The 22581-nt window shown below is 42.9% G+C and overlaps 1 long non-coding RNA gene across 1 annotated transcript in view; it reads left to right on the top strand.

The window, feature by feature from the left end:
* Window positions 1-786: 786 nt before the first annotated feature.
* Window positions 787-22581, top strand: part of LOC141580892 (uncharacterized) — a 433710-nt gene continuing 411915 nt past the window's right edge. Inside the window, exon 1 of the long non-coding RNA XR_012513340.1 lies at window positions 787-13391. This is a non-coding gene — a long non-coding RNA (uncharacterized LOC141580892). The remainder of the gene's footprint in view (window positions 13392-22581) is intronic.

Below are 22581 nucleotides of genomic sequence, written 5' to 3'. Positions count from 1 at the left end.
GGGCACCTGTAATCCCACCTACTCAGGAGGCTGAGGCAGGAGAATCGCTTGAACCTGGGGCGGTGCTGGTGGAGGTTACAGTGAGCTGAGATTGTGCCACTTTACTCCAGCCTGGGCAAAAGAGTGAAATTCCATCTTAAAAAAAAAAAAATAGAAAAAGTGGTTCTTCTTACCCATCTAGCTTTGTGGGCTAATGTGGGCCAAGACTCACATCTGTCATATTATTGATTTTGGCTTTATATTGAATATTTTGTTGTTTTCTAATGGATAGCTGACATTTATGTACATTAGCATCTTATATGCATAGACTTATTCCCACAATTCTTACAAGGTTGGCCCTATTGTGATCTTTATTGTGCAAATGAGAGAATAATGATAGAGAGAGTCCCCTAATTTCCAGCTAGTAGGTGGTGGAATGGGATTTGAACCCAGGCCAGGCCAGCTGGATGTGGAGTCTGGTCACTCCCTGCTCCCTTCTCCCCCACTGCCCCCCGCCGTGCTACATTGCTGGTAGATGCCACTTCTTTGAAGACCATGCCATGTGCTTCCATTTTCTTCACGGGGCTTAACTCAGTGAAGGACATCAGAGGTAATCAACCATCATGGGTTGATTCTCTGGTTGCTGACATCATAGGAATTTACCTTCCTGTGGAAGGAGCCTGGCGCCTCTGCCCTGGATCTGCTGGACACTGGCTGAGAGGTGAGGGTAGTTAGAGCTGAGCTCTCTTCAGCACTGTGCTCCATCTCCTTCATGTCTTCTGCTGCCCGCCCAGCCCTGGGAGGAACAGCTGGTCACCTTCAAGCTATCTGTGTGTCCTCCTCATGGTTTTGGTCTTTCAGGCTCTGTGAGGGGTGACCGGGCTCTGGAACTCTGTGCCACAGTCATGCTCCTCTCTTGGACACACTTTGCAGTGTGACTCCCAGGAGTGATTGCAGAACGAGCCCCAGGGAACCCGCTGATGAACAGCAAAGATGTTGATTGCGGGGGTGGTGACAGAGGGAACCCTCTAGACAAGTCCTGATTTTTGTTGGAAGACATTTAAAAGTCTCATCCAGTGCAGAGAGACAAGGCCCCCATGGGAGCCAAATCAAATTCCTTCTCAAACTCACAGTTTTGTTTCCAGGAGAAGAGGTCACTTTCAGCGCTTGTAACTTTAATTTGAAATTAAATGTGCCTTTGGGACAGAAGCACTCTGTGCTGAGGGTGTCTCCATAACAAGGGTGACAGTGTGAATGCTCACAGCACGCCATACCAGGGCCTAGCCAGGGACGACAGAGCGGTGATTCATGCCATCTGGGGCCTGCCGTGCCGTGAACTCCAGGAGGAAGCTGCGTGACTGAGAGCTTTTGTCGCTCAGGGGCTGGAGGGTGAAATACGAACCCTTTCTGTTTCCTTGCCTTGTTCTCATCTGAGCCCAGGCAGTGGCCTGAGCTGCGGTCTGGGAGACAGGCAAGCAGGCTGTTTCTGGCAGGCTTGTGCTGGCCTCCCACAGGACCATGGGTCTCTTTCTGCTGTCCCTGTCAGGCTGACCCCAACCCGCCCGGTGTCAGGAATGTCAGACCGCCTCTCAAATTCAGAGCAACTCTTCAAACATGAATAACTGCAGACTGAATCGGCCTTTCCTGGAAGATTCAACCTTGGCAGTTTGGGGTTTTGAATTTGGTGGTTTCTGCAAAGCACACACGCAGCTGCAGAGGAGGCTGTGGGGCTACCGCAGCTCTATGCTGGGCATCCGATCCCACAGCCTGTGTGCTGCCTGCACTCTCCAGCCAAGAAGGAGAATAATGAATAACAGGCTGTCTCTTCAAGGATTGCTGGAGAGAACTAGTCAGGCACTGGTCCTCTGGCCTTTGCTTTAGGTTTCATGTATGTTGAGTTGAACAAATCTACCTCTCCCGCACATCACAGAAACAAAGATGGCCTTTGTTTTTCATGATGACATCACTTTTCTTCTTTTTCTTTTTTTGAAACACCGTTTCATTCTGTTACCAGGCTGGAGTGCATTTGTGCGATCACGGCTCGCCCCAGCCTCGAACCCCTGGGCTCAGGTGATCCTCCCACTTCAGCCTCCCAAGTAGTTGGGACTGCAGGGGCACACCGCCAAGCCCTGGGTCATTTTTGAAATTTTTATAGAGACAGGGTTTTACCATGTTTCTCATGCTGGTCTGGGCCTTGGCCTTCCGAAGTGCTGAGATTACAGGCATGAGCCACCACATCCAGCCACTTGTTAAGATTGAGAACAGAGTTGCTGGCCCTCCTTCTCTGTAAGCTCCCAGTCTGTCTGTAGAGGCTAGCCTTAAGGTAGCTGTTCCCACTGCTTAGATGGCCCAAGCAGGAGGATCCCAGGAGTGATATTGGGTACACTGGTCATCCCTCTGCCTCCCACCTGAATGGAAACAGTCTGAGAGCCCTTTCTGTGGCCTGGTGCTAGGCAGGACCTTAGGGCTTACAGGTGAATTGATGGGGGAGTTAAACACTGACCTGTGTCCTCTTCCCAGCATGGGACTTGAATGCTGCTACTGGTGCACATTTCTGCAGATGTGTCTCTGGCTCTAAGGGTGCAGAACGTTGGTGGGTCCAGTGTAGGGGCTGCCAAAGGGGGTGTCATGTCCTCTGTGGATATTCTCACGATTGTAATGGTCCGCACTGAAGTGTTTCTGTTTGTTGCAGTAAAACCTCTCCTCAGTGTCTGTTACCTTTCTCTATATTCTTGGTGAAGGAGAGAGATGCTAATAGGGGCCTGAATGAGGTAGGAAGAGCAGATGCTGTTCTCTGCTTCCTCCTCTTCACCAGCATTCCTTCTGCCCTGTTTTTCCTGGCAGGATCAGCTCTACTCCGGGCAGTCCAAGCCTGTGAATGAGCCACACCCAGAATCTGTGTTGGAGCTCCGTCCTGGACTGTTTTGGAAGAGTCACCCAGAGAAGCAGTGTGGTGTCCTATTCAGCAACAGAATATGGGATGGTCTCTCTGAAGGGCAGAGGGTCTGAGCACTGCCCGCTTCATAGCATCTGAGGCCAAAATGCTGAATGACGCAATGAGAGGATTACAGGGGAGAAAAGAAGCTGTATGGGGGCTTGATTCTTCGCTCTGCAGCTGGTGGACGTAGCACGAGAGCTGGAGCTGGAGGCCGGGCCCTCCACTGACCCACGTGCACTCTGCTTTGCAGTTGTGCCCTGGGACAGGCTTCTAATCTCAAAGTGTTATGAATTCCCACCACTGGACTCTGCCCTACTTCTGAATAATCTTCTTGGGTTGATAGTAGCCTCTCTCATTTCTGAATATTGCTTCTTATGGGCAGAGCTGGTTAGTCATTTTCCTTTAACTTTTTGATTAAAGAAGACCTGTAGATATGCGCTTTTTATCAGAGATGATCTCTCCAGGCCCGAGTCTAAACTGCTGACCCTCTCTCAGAGAATGAGGGCTGGCTCTTGAATTTCAGGCGCTTTGGCATTTACTGAGGGAAAGAAGGAGAATGGAAGGAGTGCCTATAGAGCGTTGCCCTGAGCATAATGGCAGCTAGAGGCAAGCCCAAAGCCCGCAGATGATTACACTCTCCCAGCTTGAGGACAAGCTGTCCAATTTCCCAAACATCAATCTGACCATTGTCGAATGATCAATTTGCTGAATTAGATGAATTTACTAATTTACCAAATTACTCGTTTCTTTTATGCATTTCTAAAGACTTGAGCAATTGGAGTGGGCTGGGTTGGCAGGACCTGAAAGGGTTTGGGGAGTCAGAAGCCGTCGTCTCTGGGAACAACCCTGTAGGTGGTGCCACTCCCCAGACTGAGAGGGGCACTGGCCGGATGCGTGAAGAGTCAGAGGCTTCACAGCAGAGATCCCAGGCTTGCTGGCTCTTTGGTTCTTGTTTTTAAAGCAATCCTTATTTTTGACCAGCTTTTTTCCTAAAAGTCAGTCAGCTCACCACCGTGGATTCTTCCCTGGCTACCTAGCCGTACACACTTCCCATCCTCACGCCATATCACTTGTTTAGCTCTTTGTCACTCTCCTCCTCCTTTGCCCTGGAGCAACACCAAAGCCCTCTCATGTCCTCCGTGGAGCCCTGCCAGGACTGCACAGTCCTCAACTTACTGTTTTGCTCTTATGACCCTCAGAACTTCAGGGGCTCACTTTCTCCCACAGCATGTAGCCAAAAGACAGAGGGTTTCCTTCCTAAGAGGGATTATGGTATCAGCTCTTCAAATACCATTAAATTTTTGTTTTCTACACTCTCATGGTTTTGGAAAATGAAAGCAATATAAAACCAAAATTTTTGCAAACTCAGTGTGATAACCATCATATATTAGGCGTTCAATATATATTTTAGTGATTAACAATTTTTCTTTTTGAGACTGAGTCTCGCTCTGTTACCCAGGCTGGAGTGCGATAGTGCAATCTCAGCTCACTGCAACCTCTGCCTCCTGGGTTCAAGCAATTCTCCTGCCTCAGCCTCCCGAGTAGCTGGGATTACAGATGTGTACCACCAAGCCTGCCTAATTTTTGTATTTTTAGTAAAGATGGGGTTTTGCTATGTTAGCCAGGCTGGTCTCAAACTCCCGACCTCTCAGTCCTCGGCCTCTCAGTCCTGGGATTATAGGCGTGAGCTACTGCGCCCGGCCCCAATGGGCCTTACTCTGTTATAACCAAATACTTATGTCAGAGAAACTAGCTTGCTTTTATATCAAGATCATGGTCCTGGATTTTGATAATGCTGCAGAAATATTGTCAAGTGTCGTTTAGTTGGCTCTGCTCTTTCCAAGTTAAGGTGAACTGAGGGAGCCAACCACAGGAAGGGTTTCCTGCTTCTTTTTTCTCCTCCTCTTAACTCTTTGCTTAAAAAGCTCTCTGAGGCCATAAACTACTAGGACACAACTCCCTGTTAATTAGTCGTTTATAACAATGTTTCTGTTTATTTTTTGGACCAATAATTAATTTGATAGGGTTATGGGAAATCCTGTGGTCTTGTGTATCTGAGAAGAATGTGGGTCCAGACTGAGGAGGTCCTTTGGGGTCTGTTGCTTCTATCATTGGCCTGACCCACTCTGGAAAAAAGAGCCTCAAATTCAGACCTCTTGGAAAAAAAGAAGAAAGGGCTTCATTCGAAGTGGGGATTTAAGAAAAAAATGAACCAGAGACATCTATTCATAGTCTTGGACTAGATTTTAAGGCAAAGCAGGATCTCAGGTGAGACTGATAGATGATGTTCTTGGAGTCCATGCCTCATTCCTGTTGAAATGTTTCACCTCTTTCTATTACTGGGATGTGATTACTTCAAAGCCAGGAGAGCTACAATCTAATTTTAGAGGGATGCTCTTCTTGTACACATTGGAGAGTATATATGTTAATATATGACATATATATCTATATAATTTTAGTAGTTGTATAAGAAAAACTGGGATAGGTAAACCAAAAAGACCAGCTGAAAGTCTGCCTATGAAGGCTTCAGGTTAACATAGTCACTTATGTTGCCTCTACCACAGATCTGTGGGGATGATTTTTATGTGTTGTGAAGGGTTGTCTCTGAATTTCCTGTAAAGTTTGGCATTTTTAATTTTTTTTGACTCTTCTTTTAAATACGTATATTGGAAACTTGGCTGTTTCTGTTTCCGGAGCTTCACAGTGAACCAGCAGACCAGCAGTAACTGTAATCCACCTCTTCAGATTTAATCCCCTGGGACAGTCCATCTCAATGCCCCAAAGAAACACTCTCCTGGCAGATTAAGGGTGAAGATAAACAGGGCGATGGCCTATTCCTGTACGTATCTGGGAGCACATGTAGGCATGAGTAACAACACCAAGAGATGCCAAGGGTGAAAGAAGATGTGGGAGCCAATGGAATGTAGGAGGGAAATATGAATCCTGTTAAGGGCAAGGTGGTTTCTTTGTGCGGACAACCCTGATAAAGCAATGAAAATGGATAATAAGGCAGTAAGGACAAGTGCCCTCCAAGGCATTAAGGCACATGAGATTGTAGCATGGAAAAAGAAGAGAAGGGAGAGAGAGAAAAAGTAGTTGGAAAAGTAAATGACTCAAACCTTCCATTACTGAAAGTTCCAAATGTTTCTTTAATGGCGATCATCAGATTGTAGGCCTTCATTTTGCCCTGGCCAGCGTTCCTCATCTTCCTGTTCATAGCAAAGATGAGTTTCTTTTCTAACCACTAGAGGTCTCTAGAGAATCACGGATCAATGTCTGAAGTCTGATACCCTCTTGCTGTCAACCACTCTAGGAGGTGGAAATGTTTATTTTTCCAAAATGAATAGTCACACAGTCACAAGAGATCCAAGGCCTGAATCTTAAATTTCTAAAAATTAAAAAATATATATAGCTGCTTCAGTGGGTAGCTGCCTACTCAACTTCAAGCTGGCACTGACCATCATCCCTCAAATACGTCCCTTGCTGTTTTGATGGTGGAAATTCTGCTTTTACTCTGTGTAATAGAGCCTAATTTATACAATCATAATGAGTTATACCATAGTATGAGTGACTCTGTTGGGTCTTTGCCATTGTGACTACGAAGGATGACAGATCAGAGTTGGTGGGGAGACGAGGAGGGCAATGAAAGAGGAGGTGAAGACAAATTTCACCTACTTGACACCATTGCAGAGGTTTGACCCCAGGTCCTCTTCCAACTTCCTGCCCCTCAGTAAGTGCTGCGGGCATGTAACCCAACTCTGGGGTCAAGTGAACAAACTGCCCTCAGCTTCCTTAAGTCTTTCTGGTCAAGACGATGACTTCCAGACTTTCCTGGGACACTGACATTATCATCTCTGGAGTCCTTGATGTGGCTCTCTTCCTGGTCACATGGACTGTAGCTATTTTGGGCGTGACCAACATGTTTGATAGTGCCGGTGATGACAAGTGTACATTTCAACATTCTGTTATTTAGAATACTCATGTAATTATTTGTAATGAATCACTGATGACATCTGGAGAACAATGAAGTCCTCTTTTAATGTCTGGACAATTAGCCATGGGAAATTTTTACTTTGATGAGCTTTCATTTTTATCTCAAGAATTTTGGAATTATTTCCTGTTGCATTCTGGTATACATTAATTATTCCTACATTTCTCCACCCATCAAACATTTATTGAGAGTCTATTAATTTCCTCTTCTGCTGAAGGCTCTGTGAATATGAGAATGAATAGGAAGAATAGGGCAGGGTTCTCAAGAAGTCCATCAGCGGGTAAGAGGGTCAGAGTGTTGAGGTAGTTACAAAGTGCATGATAAATAGAGAAGTACAAAGTGCATTGGGACTAGGAAAAAATAAAAAAAATATTTCTAGAAAAATAAAGTTATTTTTCTTAGCTTGTTTGAAAGTCACTATCTGTTGTCATTATTTTTTAGCAGGGAACAGTAGTCTGTTAATTCACCCTGAGGCCTTTGGTACAATTATTAATTGCTTGTAGCCCTTTTAAAAGTGCTTACCACAGGGCTGAAGGGTAGAGTGCATGGAAGGCAATGTGGCCAGAGCCTACTGGTGTAACCCATTCCACAGGAGTGATCTCTTATCTGTTCAGAGGAAGACCAGTGGTCAGTGGGGTTGCCTGTGTTTTTATAGTAGATTTCCTGAAGCTCCTGAGGTTGGTACTGCTGGAACACAGAACATTCTCTGCTGAAGAGAATATTATAAAGCACATATGTTCTTTACTTGTGCAGTTGTCAAGGATTATGCCCATCTCTCAGCAACCTAGCCTTTTTTTGAAGCCTTGCTAACAAGACAGAAAATTAGGTGAATGTCTGAGATTTACTCTGATACTCTTTTTGGAATTTTTTTTTTTTTCAAATCTCCAAACACAAAGTGAAACAATGGGAAAGATGTTCTTACAACTGTGGGGTGAAGAGGACAGACATGTTTGGATGTCTGTTATACAGCTTGCTGTAGACCCAACTATTGATCAATAACTAAACACATATGAAGACTGTAGGCAGGAAACTTACTTACCAAGAATTAAAAGGCTTCCTAAATCCAAGCTCTAACTTATTTTCAAAGCACTAATTAGGCCAGTGGACATTTGTCACGTGCATGGCCAGATTGTGGAGAATGGGGGAGCCTGAGACTGACACTTGCCAGGTTAGCATCTTCATGTTCCCTGAACAGAGGAAGGGATGCTGAGGTTGTCATGACGTCATTCACAGAAGGCCCTTGCATCACTCTCCTCATCTCACTTTCATTACTAGTCAGACTTCATCCCAGAGGCTTTTGTTTTGTTTTTCTGCTTCTATGCTTCAGGGGACCTGGTACCATATAGTCATCACATCAATGCCCTGTAAGCCCAAAGCCTGGAATCATATTTGCATCCTGTTGACATATTTATATAGGTTACTATCATTATCTGTTTTTTTTTTTCTCACCTTGAAAGGGGCTTTGAAAGCACAATTATTACATATTGTCATCTTTGAGCAACAATGTCTTTCTTTGATGTCTTTGAATTTGGAGGTCTTAGAACCAATTTGTTGAGTGAAAATTACAAAACCTAGGTGTGGGGTTGGGGGGAAGTTGGAGAACAGAACAAGGCCATTGACAACTTGATATTCCAAGAGCAGAGAAAGCTATTTCAGGATATGTTTTCTCATTTTGGACATCATATGTCTGTCCAAGTTCTGGAAAATGTGGTTCAAGGGTTTCATGTGTCCTTGGCAGCCCTTGATCTGAAGTCCCTCATCCTGGCCTTTGGTCTCCCACTCCTCTACTGTAGCCAGGGTGGAGGGTGATGGAGTTGAGTTCAGATCAGCATTTGAAGTCATGCCATCCTCACACCGCCCTCTGCTCAAGTGTACTCAAGTTCATTACAGGGATGGGGTTAGAGGGCCATTTGTCTTGGGCCTCAGATTGAAGAAGGGCCTCAAAGCTGAACTTTTGAATCTTTCTCCAAAACATGGTATGCATATCATTACTAAAATTACTATTGGGACAGAAACGCTTGTTTGCTAAATGTACATGTAAAAAAAATACCATAATTTTTGTAGCAGTATTTTAAAACATTCATTTTTTAAACATATTGGAAGTTTCCAAATGTGGAATTGGCTCAGACATCTCTCAGCCTCTGAGAAGCTCGGAATTTACCACCAAACAGCAGCCAATGTATGAAGTCCCTTTGGCTTTTGTCCCATGCCACATGACCCAACTGGTCCCTCTGCTGATAGAGCCTGAGAACGGATTAGATTCACTACAGATCCTGCTCTTTGAGTATGTACTTCAAAGTGGGGTTTTGAACATCAGTTTTTAAACTTTGATCGGCATGCTTGTAGGACATTAGCATTTTTTTTACTTAAAAGAATTAATATTTTACCCGTTGAAAAGTATTCTGACTGGGCGATGTTTCTAACTATTTAAATTGGGAGAAAAAAGCTGAAATGTCCAGAGTTCATGGAGCAAAATGTGAAATAGGATCTGCCAATATCTGTTAGTACTTCATAGGAACAAAGCATTGGAAATGAAACTCAGTGTTTGGGCTGTGTGTGTGTGTGCGCATGTGTGCACACGTGTGTGTGTGTCTATCTTTGTGCAGTTGGCAGATCAGCCCTGAACAGGCCTCGTGTGGCTGAGGCTCATGCATACACAGATCCAGGTGGCGGCCTCCAAGTGCAAAAAAATGCGTTGTTTTGCCTCTCTCTGGGCAGAAAGTGCTGCCAATAATATCTGAGTAATATCTGGGGGCTCATTTTCATTTGGATGTGGAGACTTAGGTCTCTAGAACTTTCCAGAAAAAATGTCCGACTGAGCCAGTAGGGGAAGCCATGATGCAATCTTAGTGGACTCATTTATTCTTTGCCATTTTCCTGTAGATATCTGTGTTTATACATTACGAGGCATAATGTGCTTCATCTTATTAGGTACCATTATTTTAATTTTTCCAATGATAAAGTAATGCATGCTTTTTCTTTTGTAGAAAATTTGGAGAAATATATCTTATAGAGAAGCTTGAAGGAATCAGATATAATCACACCAAACACTGTTATCTCATGCTGACTTAATTCTAAAAATAATTTTAGCAATTTTTATTATATACATGTCACTCCATTGAAAATAATAATGACAGAAACACTGATTTTAGGTTTGGCAATCAAAACCTGTTTACTGTGACCCTAAAACACAACAGGGACCTGTTGGGATGCCATCTAAATTCCAAAGGTCATGTACATATGTCCTCAAATCTTTTGTCTCTGTTTTAAAATGACGGTGATGGTAAATATTTATTGTTGACTCTGTATCACTGTTCTAATGTTTTTATGTGAATCAACTATTTTAATAATTACAAGAACCTTAAAGGAAAGTGCCATTGGTAGAATCCCATTTTACAGATGGAAAAATCGAGATGAGAGAGATTAAGTAACTTGGCCGGGGTTGCAGGCTATTACGCTGTAGAGGTGAGCCAGCCCGTCTTCCAGAAACCCTGAGCATCTACCCTTCTAAACTTGAAAGTGTTTAGTTTCTTCAACTAAGGGCACAACTGGGTCAGTCAGGATGTATTTGAGCACATGAAAGGGCAGCAAAACATATCCTTTTGCTTTGATTTCTGTAGAAACACGTCCCCTGTGTTAAGTGGTGACAAGCCGTGTGGGGGTTTGCTCAGGCGACAGGCTAGAAATGCATGTGTGGCAGGCGGGCTTGTGAGATCACATCCGAAGCTGGCTGGACTCAGTTCAGTCCTTTGGAGTGTCGATTCAGATGAGGGGGAGAAGAGGTGAACCCCTCTTATTTGGCTTAGAAGATTACGGATCTGTAACTTCAAAAGCTGTTTGCAATTTTGTATTTGTGTCTTGCTGCCAAGGTGCTTGTCTTATCTGCACTCTGTTGGCTGGGGCCGCTGTGAGTAAGCTGGGCGGTTTCCTCCTGCATTTGGAAGGAAGTTACAGGGGTGAGAAGGCGGGTGGGTGGTGGAGAGGTGAGTGGCTGGGAGGAAGGCCAGATGAGCAGAGTGTGTGAGACTGAACTGGGAGAGAGGACAGGAAAGGCCCTTTCCTAGTCTGTGCTGATCTGGGAGGACACACCATCTAAACAAGAAGAGCACAGAGTGTAGAGTCAGACAGACCTGCTTGGGGTTCTTGCTCACTGGTTTTAAGGCTTTGGGACCTTGGTCAATTTTCTAAACCTCTCCAGTCCACCTTCCTCTTCTGTACTGTTTTCTGTATGATCTGTTTCTTGCTAGGCTCAGGTGATAATGTTGTCCTCAATACTCTATGCCCAGCTTTTTAGAAGGAAGAATGCTGGTCTAGGAGATAGGAGATCTGGGTGGATTTTCTGTCCTTACTCTTCAGCAGCTCTCTGACCATGGGCAAGACTAGGAAGTTGTGTGACTCCCCTCCTAAGTTTCTCAATCTGTAAAATGGGTATAATAATACATACCCTTTGAACTGCACAAGGTTTCTGGGAGGCTCAAAGAAGATCATGTGTTTGAAAAGATTTTGAAAACCTAAAAGGATTATACGATGAGCTGTTCTAGCTGCTGGGCGAAAGGTGCAACTGAGTACACAGTGCTGGTGGACTGCTGGTTCTCACTCAGGGATGGCAGCAGGGTTTCAGTTGGTAAGCCAGCTCTCTTTGACTGGTGGTGGCTGCCTGGAGCTCTACCTGGAGAAGGATTCTGAGCTTTGGCTGGGTTCTGTGGGAAAGAGTGTTGGTGTTGATGAATAATGTCTGTCATGGACAAAGGAGTAGGAGAAGTGGTTCTTGGATTGTGTGTTTGCTCTTTCTGCTTTAGCCTAGTGATTTCTAAATTTGGTTGCTCAATTTGGTTGCTCATTTAGAGTCACCTGGTAAAAATGCCCCCAACAGGCAGATTTCCCATTTCATAGGCCTGGATGAGACCTGGGGTGAAGGCAGAAAATCTTCTTCTTCTTTTTTTTTTGACAGAGTCTTGTTCTGTTGCCTGGCTGGAGTGTAGTGGCATGATATCAGCTTACTGCAATTTCTGCCTCCCAGGTTCAAGAGATTCCTCTGCCTCAGCCTCCTGAGTAGGTGGGACTACAGGTGCATGCCATCATGTCCAGCTAATTTTTTGTATTTTAGTAGAGACGGGGTTTCACCATGTTGGCCAAGATGGTCTTGGTTTCCTGACCCTGTGATCTGCCCATCTAGGCCTCCCAAAATGCTGGGATTACAGGCACGAGCGGCTGCACCTGGCCTGAATCTTCATTCTTTTTTTTTTTTTTGAGATGGAGTTTTGCTCTTGTTAACCCAGGCTGGAGTGCAATGGCACGATCTCGGCTCACCGCAACCTCCGCCTCCTGGGTTCAGGCAATTCTCCTGCCTCAGCCTCCTGAATAGCTGGGATTACAGGCACACGCCACCATGCCCAGCTAATTTTTTGTATTTTTAGTAGAGACGGGGTTTCACCATGTTGACCAGGCTGGTCTCGATCTCTTGACCTCGTGATCCACCCGCCTCGGCCTCCCAAAGTGCTGGGATTACAGGCTTGAGCCACCGCGCCCGGCCTGAATCTTCATTCTTTAAAGAAAGCTTTCCTTCCTGTTTTTTTTGATAGTTGTGCAGGTGTGGTGAGGTGGGGCAGGCATCGAGTCGCATGGGAGCTCCGAGTGAGTCTCATGGAGCTCTGAGCATTGGAAGAATGGAGCACAGAAGAATTAAGCAACTTTTCTAGACATGGTCATAAGTTTAAAAAATGTAGATGAGGCCTGTGGTTTTCAGTAGGTTGCCTAACTCTTTCCTCATTAAACAAATGGGTTGTATTGTCTGTTATGATGATTCTCCCACTGGCTTCAGGCCTGATCCTTTTTCCTTGTGGTTCAGACAGCTGCTCCAAAAGGGTCAGATGCTGAGATCAATTGCCCACCCCTGGTTCCTGCTCTGAATCGACATCAGTTTGCAACTAGTAGTTTCATAAATCAAGGAAAAGAAGAAAGGTAACTTAATGACTGTGTTAACTAGAGGGGCTCTGAACTCATTTCGGATTTCACTTTTATTATAACCAACTTGCAAACACAGCATTGCAATTGTATATGTACCTCCCAAAGTTGCTGGGAAGCAGCGGATATTTCATCATTTGAGGACAGTTTGTGCCTGCAAGTGGCAGAGGTGCTGGAGGAGACAAATAAAAGGGATCCCTTTTCCATGAATCTCTGTCTTCTGAGCTGAAAGACAATTGACAAGTTGGCTGATAAGACCTTGGAGAAAGAAGATATTTTAAAACTTTAATTGAAAATCCCCATTTCTTCTCACTCAAGAAGCGAAAGAAGAAACTCTAATGATGGGCACACTGATGCTAGTATCAGTCTTTTTGATCACAAGATGTGGACCAGCCCATCTTGGAGTTCACTGTGCTGGTGGCCTGGTCCTAATTCAAGTCCTAATGGAGCTCTGGGAAATGGCTGTAGCCTTTTTCTGAGCAGGAGCAACTCTGTTTCTGGTACTTAAGGATTAAAAAGGTAAGGTTGCAGTTTTGAATGCTGGCATTGCTTCAGGGCAACACACACACACACACACACACACACACACACACACACACACACAGAGTACTGTAAGTCATCCTCTCTCACGTATGGGAAGATGTGTACATTTTTTTTTTTTCTTGAGATGAAGCCAGACTGAAGAAGGAAGAACAGAAAAAAGTATCACAGACCCACAGCTTACAAGTTGTTCATACAGGCAGGATTCAGGGGCCTCAGCTGCTGCCAAAAGAATCACATTCTGCACCCCTAGTTCTTAATAATAAATAATGATTTCTACAGCAGCAAATGCTTTTAACTGTCCCCATTCTGCCCTATGAGCCTTGAAGGCATTGGAGTTTGAGACCTGTGAGTGAAACCTTTGCCTGCACTTTCTGAGAACTCATGTAAGAATGAAAACACACACACACGTGCACACGCACACACACACACACACACACACACACACCATAAAAAACAAAACAAATAAAAAAAAGACAAATACCAAAGCATTGTGACATGAAACTCTGGTGCCCATTTCTCTGAGGCAATACATCTTGTAAAGCTTCTAATTTCTCAGATAAGGAGTACATTAGTTGTACCAAATCAATATTCAAATTCCAGGTGCTCCAGGATTTACGCTGATTCTAACCTCGAGGGTTGCACTTTTAAGTTTAATTTTGTCTTGTTTTAAGCATGGGAGTGAGAGGAAATACAGGAGTGCACAAGTAGGCAAAAGGGCAGGCATGATTGATGGCCGTAGAAAGTCCTGACAAATTTGTAGTCAATATTGTTTGTCTAGAGAAGCTTGTGTGACAAAAGAAGTGTCAGCAGCCACTGAAGTCTCATTCTTCAGGACCAGGCCTCCAAGTTAGAATAGGGGTCTTGAGTGAAATGCCTGTCCTGCTTAATTGGAAAAATCACTCCAGATGAGTGAGAGAGGCTGACAGTTATGCATTACAGAGAGAATTGAGTGTGTCTTACAAGGTTGATACAGGCACCAAAAGCGACTAGCTTTAGCTTTTCCCTATTAGGAAGGCCACTGGAAGGATAAAATCCAAGAAAAGAAGCTACTTCTTGCTTCAGATTCACAAGTGCTTCCACCGCCATTACTTTCATTGTCACCCTGGTCTTTACCTTAATTCCTTTTTTTTCCTTAGATTTTCATTCTGTTCTTGCTTTCTTAAATACCAGGGACAATTTCACTGGCATACAGTGGAGGAAGAGAAACCATAGATTGTTACTCATTCTCTCTCGGTCTCTCTCTGTCTCTGAGAGTGAATGTTTGCCTGTCTTTGTGGAATTGGTCATGAACATTTCCAGCCGTTGCTTCCAGTGCACAAAGGCTAAACTCACCTTGTCATTTAGTAATTTGTTTATCTGTCAGCATCTCTCACCCTGAAATGATGTGGCTTTAAGAGAGCTGTCGTTTCTCATCTAGGTGAAATGTGGCAGCCTATGATTCTATAAGGGCTAGAGTTTTTTTTCATTTCATTTTGTAATTTTTATTTATTTATTTTTTAAAATTTTACTTTAAGTTCTGGGGTACATGTGCATGTCATGCAGGATTGTTACATAGGTATACACATGAAGGGCTAGAGCGTTTGAGAGAGGAGGTGGATAACTTGTTCTCTGAGTCCCGGGAGCCTGCTCTTTCAGGGCTAGCACCACCAACATTTGGACGCGTGGGTGCAATTTGGTCTTGGGTCTCTTCAGTTTAATTTTCAGCTTCTGGTTGTGTGTTTTAGCATTTTTCTCTGTAATCGCATAGATTTTTGAGAGGTTGCTTTGGCCTGAAGCTTCTGAGCCTGTTTGGCCTCCAAGACTGCAGCCACCAAATTGTCATACAGCAGTGCTTCTTTGGGATTGTCCCTTGGTGATGTTTTGGGGCTGGTGGCACTTATGAAAAGGATGTGGCCTTAAAGACTGTGTAATTCAAAACTTGCATAATTCAGGCCATATCCTGAACTCAGTTTTACAGTTCATTTGGCCTGCCAGCCTTAAAATGCTTTGATCCTCAAAAAGAAGTTAAATTTAAGGCACTTATATTACTTCACATTTTGAGTGTGAAGAGACAACATTAATTTTTCATATTACACTATTTCTAATATCTGTAAAATATGGCCACATTAGAATATTCTACTAGGGTTTGTTTCTGTTAACTCTTACAATTTTCAAAAGTATAATCTAATTCATGGAGCTAAGTATCCTAAATCCTACTCGTAGAAATGTGAGTCTAAATCTTTTGTAAGAGACAGGGTAAGCTAACAAGACTTGCAAAGTGTTTTGAGGTAAATGTTAATATCTTTATATGGTGCAGCCTGAAATGCCTCATTGATTTAATTGAATTCAATAAAGATTTATTCAGTATCTACCAAGGGCCAGCCCAGCAGAATAGTGGACATTGGCGCTACCAAAAGGATCAGTAATTGAAGTCAGTGAATTGAACTCAAGGACCTAAGAATGGTAAACTCAAGCCAGCCATATGTGACCTTTAACATTGCAGAATTTATCTTATTCCCTTGCCTTTTAAATGTATTATATTATGAAGAAAAACATAACACTGCCACTTGAAGTGAGGAGAAATGTAAAAGTATTTAAGACATTTTTCAGAATGCCCAGGGACAGAATGGAAAGTCTCTATGCATTTTTTTTGTTCAAGTTTGAAGCATAACACTTTTCACTGTTGAGGCTCCATGCCACTTCCTAGCTGTGTGTCTTTGAGCAAGTCACTTAACCTTGTCTGTGCCTTCATTTTACCTTCTGTGAAAATGAAGAAAATAGAAGTCACTGTCACTAAGGGTTGTTACAGGGATTAAGTGAGTTCACAGTTGTTAAACTCTCAGAACATCCTGACATATTCTAAATAAATGGTACACTAGTTTTAATAAATAATATATTTTTAAAATGCCTTCTTTTTTTTTTTTTTTTTTTTTTTTTTTTTTTTTTTTTTGGTGTTAGCCTGTATGGTATGCTTATGCAATAGGGTCTTTGTCTATGATGTCAAAATCTTTCAATGGCAGCTTAATGTTCACTGTCCAGAATGGTAGCTATAAAAGTTTTAGAAGGTGAATTTAATGTACTCTGAATACAGAACTCAATCCAGATATCAAATTGCCTTGGTGAGATTTACTTCTCTGGTTAAAGTACAATGCAGATAAAGTTTCAATCCAGACTAATGCAGTTGTAGTCAAAGTATAGTTACATTTTGAAATGTAGTATTTAAGTGGCATCTGTCACTTAAATACTTTCATAAATGCTGAGCCCCATGGTGGTAATGATGGTCCCGAAAATATGTTTTTTTTCCAGTGCTTTCACACGTGAAAAGATGTAGCTAAATTGTCATTTCTCTACTCTATTTAAAATTAGGTTTCTTGGAGGAACTTTCATTTTCTGAAACAAACATCCCATTGAGCCTGGTGGTACATTTAAATATGGATTCACTAAATGTGGGTTTGCTTAAAAACAAGATATGCCCAGCAAACTTTGCTTCCTTTTTTGATAGAGTGGGGAGACTGGTGGGGAGGGGAAATTCCACAGACAAAATGTGTCTGGATTTCAGGAAGACGTTTGATAGAGTCTCTTATGACGTCCTTGTGGGAAGGATGAAGGTATACGAGCAGGGTGACAGTGAAGCTAGAAGGCTGCCTGGCTGGCTGGACAGGGCTCTGTGAAGGGCACTGAATTCCAGTTGGTGCGTCTTAGGAGGGAGGCTTCTGGGCTGTCTGCGGACCTCACCTTTTTGGCCATCTTGACCTGAGGTTTGGATGATCTCAGTGAGGAAAAATCAAGAAATCAGATCAGTGCTAGAGATCGCATTTCCATTTTGTGGGGAGAGCTGCTACACCAGCTAGAGTGAACCTGGGTAGTCAAAGGCCTGGAAAACGACTTAAACAAGGAACAGCTGAAAGACCCTGGGAGCGTTTAGCTAGAGAAGAGAAAGCTGGGAAATAGAACCAGTGACCTGATATGTGACTTCAAATATTTAAAGGAAGGTCAGGCTGGGCGAGGTGGCTCATGCCTATAATCCCAGCACTTTGGGAGGCTGAAGCAGGAGGATCACGAGGTCAGGAGTTTGAGACCAGCCTGGCCAACATGGTGAAACCCTGTCTCTACTAAAAATACAAAAAGTAGCCAGCGTGGTGGCAGGTGCCTGTAATCCCTTGCACTCCCGCCTGGGCAACAGAGTGAGACTCTGTCTCAACAAAGAAAAAGGAAAGTCAAGTAGAACAGGGAACAAACTGCTGCATCACTCTGGTAGACAGGATCAGGACCAAAAAGGTACAACACAGGGTAATAGGAGTTATTTAAGCAATGAGAGCTATTAGATAATATAATGATTTGCTCATTGTTGGATGAATTTGAGGAGTGGGAAACAGGCAGGTTGTTTAGGAAAGTTGTAGATGCCACATATCTGGAGGGCTAAAAGCATGGGCTTGGGAGCCAAATGGATTGATGCTTGAGTTCTGGCTTTGCTAGTGGCTGGGTGACCTTGGGCATTGCATTTACTATCTCCATGACTCAAGTTTCTCATCTATACAATGCAGAAAATAATAGCTGTGTTCTCCTGAGGTGGTTGTGAGGATTTAAATGAAATACTTCATGTGAAATGCTTATATTACCTGGCACGGAGTTAATACTGAATAAATGACAGGTATTGCTATGACCAGTCCTGATGTGAGGGAGGGCTGGAATAGATGCTCTCCTTCCCAAATCTTACATTTCACATTTCTGATCAATGTAAGTGTTAAAAGGGACAAACGTATCTAGGTTATAGCCCTAGAAAGTCTTTAATTGCTTTTTTCCCCTTTGTTCTACTTAGTGCTCCTTTCAACTTCATGAGGGGTGTATCTTGGGGAAGAAGTGTCAATTTTCTTTTTCTCAAATACATGTCATTAAAAATGAAGTGGCAGTGTACTTGAGAAGGTGCGCCCCATTCTGAGGATCCGGGGTGTGTTTTTGCTCATGTTCTTGGGAAATGGTGATCAAATTATGCAGAACACCAGACAAGGATATGCCTAATTATTTAAAATTGTGTCAGAGATTTTTATGCCTACCAATTTGTTATTGTTTCTATGCTTCGTATTAATATAATATGAGTTGGGTAAGTATTTAAGTCATTGTGCAATAAAAAGAAGTATATTCATTGTTAGAGACAAAAAGGCAAATGTAACAGAGGCGATGTAACCACGCATTATGTTTTTATCCAACTTCCTGGTCGAATCCTGCCACAGTTTGCTGACAGTACACCCACGCCACATTTTTAGTGAGAAAAAGACCATTTCCAGGAGTCTAGCTTTTCTTCATTCTTTCCCACAGCCACCTCCTGCCTCTAAAGTGCTTGAAGACACAGTAGGAAGGCACCAGAGGGCATTCTCAGACTATCTATTATCAAGGAAATATAGCTGGAAAGTACAAAACAAGTCTCTACTTTGGCTAGTTTTGGATGTAGTGGTGGTTTCTATCACACACTCAGAAACACTTGGAGTCTGAAAGCTGCCATGCTAAAAAAAAAAAAACTGCCATTCAACCCCGGGGTATCAGCAGAGGCATTTGACTGAGTGACTGCAGACTGCACATCCTTCTGCTCCTGTACTGATACCAAGGTTGTCCTGGGCAGGCAACATGGACAAGCAGAGAGACCTCTGGCCCGAAAGAGAGGTGGGGAGCTTGGTTCCAGCATTCACTGCTTTCTTGACCTTCAGCAAATTACTTTGTGCTCCAAATCTTAGTTTTCTCATCTGTAAAATGAAGATAAGAAACAATACGTGAAGATCACAGCACCAGAAGGTCGTAACATACCTACTCCAAACATGATATTAATATATCCCAGTTTCTCCTTTAGTTTAATCAGGAAGGAAGGAAGGGAAGGAGAGTAAAAAAAGGAAGGAATTCAACCACTGTGAGTTAGACTTCAAAATGAAGTCTAGACTATTATGACCTTCTGTTTTGCTGTGAAAAAAGACTAAAAATGTGGGGTTTGTAGCTGGATGCTTTGGGGTGTACTTTTGTATCTCCTGAGATTATAATTATCTCTTTGTATTATTTGGAGTGTACTGGAGGGAAATTTGGGGGAAGCTTACCCCTTGGGGTTACGTTTTGAATGTATCTCAGGTTGGGGTTCCTTGAAGCAGAGCCTGAGGCAAGCATTCACCCACATGCCATTTCCTGAGGGCATGGCATATTCTTTATGGGGAACAACTTGCCAATAAGTGAGAGAAGCAGGATAGGAAAGGACAAAGAGCTGTACAATGATGTGGTCTCAAGGAATGTGATCTGATTCATTGTGTGTGTGTGGGTGGGGGCCGCTGGGTTCTGATGAATAATTCACTCCACAGAATTGACCACCTGAGGCAAGGGGGCTGGAATTTTTTACACCCGTATCAGTTGGTCATTATTTACAGGTATCCATGGGTGAAGCCTAAAAGGGGACACTCTTCAGTCAGGAGGCAATTCCCCAGAGAAAGGAACAGCTATAAGCTGTATGTAGCCATGGCATGCTGGAGTCAGCTCATCACAGCGTACAAGTTCTGACTGCACATCCCTTCCCAAATGCCCATTCTGTGACTTCACCCTGACAGCCTGCAATCGGCCAAGATGGAACCACTTAGGTCATGAAAATCCACAAAAGCTACAAATCCCAGGCCTTCCACTCCCACAAGCAGCCAGATGTTAAACGTTTACCAGCTCGGCCCTGGCCAACCTTCTCTGCAGCAAGAGGCTAGTGTCCTGGCTGGTGAAGGGGATAAGAGCAGGGCACCAACAGCATTTACTACATTGGAGTTACAGAAGATTTGCCAACAAATGATCTCCCCAGCTAATTTGTTAGTTGGCAAGCCATTCCTTTAGGAGTTGCCTTTCCTGACCAGAAGAGGAGATGCATACAGTGTTGAGAATCATAGAACTAAGAATCCACCACACTCCAGTCAAAATGACTGATTATGTTTTATAACAAGGGAAGGGCAGAGAGGAGGTGAGGAAAGAGTGTGTCTCTGAATTACCTGCAGTAAGAGACAAGAAAGGGCTTTGTTATACTGTCTAGGGGCAGAATTTAGAATAGCTATGACACTATAGTATTTTTTGGAAGATTTTTTTTTTCAGAATTTATAATTTAAAATCCTGCACTTGACTGAGATGATAGATAGACTTCTTGTTATAAGATATTTATTAAGGAAATGTTCAAATATACATAAAAGTATTTCAACAGCTAATGAAGAGTGTAATAAACCCTCAAAAACTCATGCCTCAGATTCAAAAATTAACTTATAGCCAATCTTATTTCATTCATATCTCTACTCACTTCCTCGGAGCATGGGAAGTTTTGGAGACATAGTTAATTGAATTAAAGTTGAATGTGGCTAGAAAAAAAGCTAGAGGCTGGGTGTGGTAGCTTATACCTGTAATCCCTGGACTTTGGGAGGCTGAGGCAGGCAGCACTAAAAAAAAAAAAAAAAAAAAAAAAAACAAGGCAGATTTGAGGAATTTACCAAGGAGTGTGGGAAAGGATTTGACAGATGGACGCCACAGCAGCTAATGGACCACTTTCCCTAACCTAACCTATTAGGATCTAGTAGAAATCATTAGAAGACACATGAAATGCATTGCATGAGACCTGTATTCTGATTATCCCAGCAATTTTTATCTCCAGCTCTTCCTAAAATGAAGAACTCATAATGAAAAGAAGAGTTACAAGGTTCCTATGAAAGGAACTCGATAATTCTTTGCTCTATGAATACTTCTTTTTCCCCTGGGCTTTCTCTTTCTCTTCACGTAGATGAGAGAAATGTCAAGACAATTTCTGAGTACAAATTCTAAATGATATTCCATCCTAAAAGCAAGACTTTTGCCACCAAAACAAGATAAGAATCTTAATTCTTTTTTGATGGGCAAAGAAATGTTATTAGAAAACAGAAGCAAGTTGAGACCTTCTTATGATAGGTTTACTGGACTTACAGTGATGGATTATGGCCTATATACAAGACTCATCTTTCTTTTTCCTTTCACAGTCTTTGTTGATTTGAGATAAGAGATGGCTTCTGACCTTTTTCTAAGAATAACAGGTTTCCTTCTCTGCTTTCTGGCCCTTCTGTCTTCCCTCTTACTAGCTCCTATGCCAAAGATAACACACATGTGAGTGCTTGACAATATGGAGTTGAAAGAAGTTGTTACGGGGCCTCAGGAAGCACATGTTTGAAAAATTAATTAATTTGTATGAATTAATAAACTAGGGAAAACTTGGTTCAGTCATAATAGATTTATCACTAGAATCTTCCACCAAGGACAGTTGGAAGTAGACAAATGACTTGAAAAATTAGACTTTTTGGGAGCTTTAGAAAGTCAGTGCTGAGGGAAGAGTAGATGCAACAGCAGAGAAACAGCTCTGTCTAGATTACTGTCTAGGTGGTTTCTTTTTTTCTTTTCTTTTTTTCTTTTGAGACAGAATCTCGCTTTGTCGCCAGGTTGGAGTGCAGTGGTGCAATCTCGGCTCACTGCAACCTCTGCCTCCCGGGTTCAAGTGATTCTCCTGCTTCAGCTTGCTGAATGGCTGGGATTACAGGCATGTGCCACCATGTCCAGCTATTTTTTTTATTTTTAGTAGAGACAAAGTTTCACCATGTTGGCCAGGATGGTCTCAATCTCTTGACTTTGTGATCCTTCTGCCTCGGCTTCCCAAAGTGCTGGGATTACAGGCGTCAGCCACCATGCCTGGCCTTGTCTAGCTAATTTCTAATAAAGTGGCTGAAGCTATTTAATTGGAATTACCCAAGAAAAAGCCCTGTCCTTTGTTCATGTGGGGAACCTGAGAAAGAAGCTCCCAGATGCTATAGACAAGTGCATGAGCTGTTTATTGACAGAAGGTTTTCACTTGCCAGTTTCGTGGAAGAGGTTGTTGACAAGTTGTGGATAAAGGGCAGAAAATAAAAGAAAGCATTCTTTCCTAAGGGATGATTATGAGTGAAGATTGGAAAAGGCTGTGCAAGCATCGATTCCTACAACTCATCTCTCCTAGCTAGTAAATCTTGAAGATGAATTTAAATTTAAAACTGACCATAAGCTGGCTGAATTTCTGTTGAGGTTTTTCCAGTTATTGGGAATCAGACTTAATTCTTTCAGTGGGCTTCTTGGCCTCTTTATTGGAACCCACTTTTCATTGTTTCTTTTTCACTGAAATGTCATGATGTGAAAGTAA

This window comes from Saimiri boliviensis, chromosome 1 (assembly GCF_048565385.1).
Source record: "Saimiri boliviensis isolate mSaiBol1 chromosome 1, mSaiBol1.pri, whole genome shotgun sequence".
In the NCBI taxonomy this organism is placed as follows: Eukaryota; Metazoa; Chordata; class Mammalia; order Primates; family Cebidae; genus Saimiri; species Saimiri boliviensis.
This window is presented reverse-complemented; position numbering and strand designations above follow the sequence as displayed.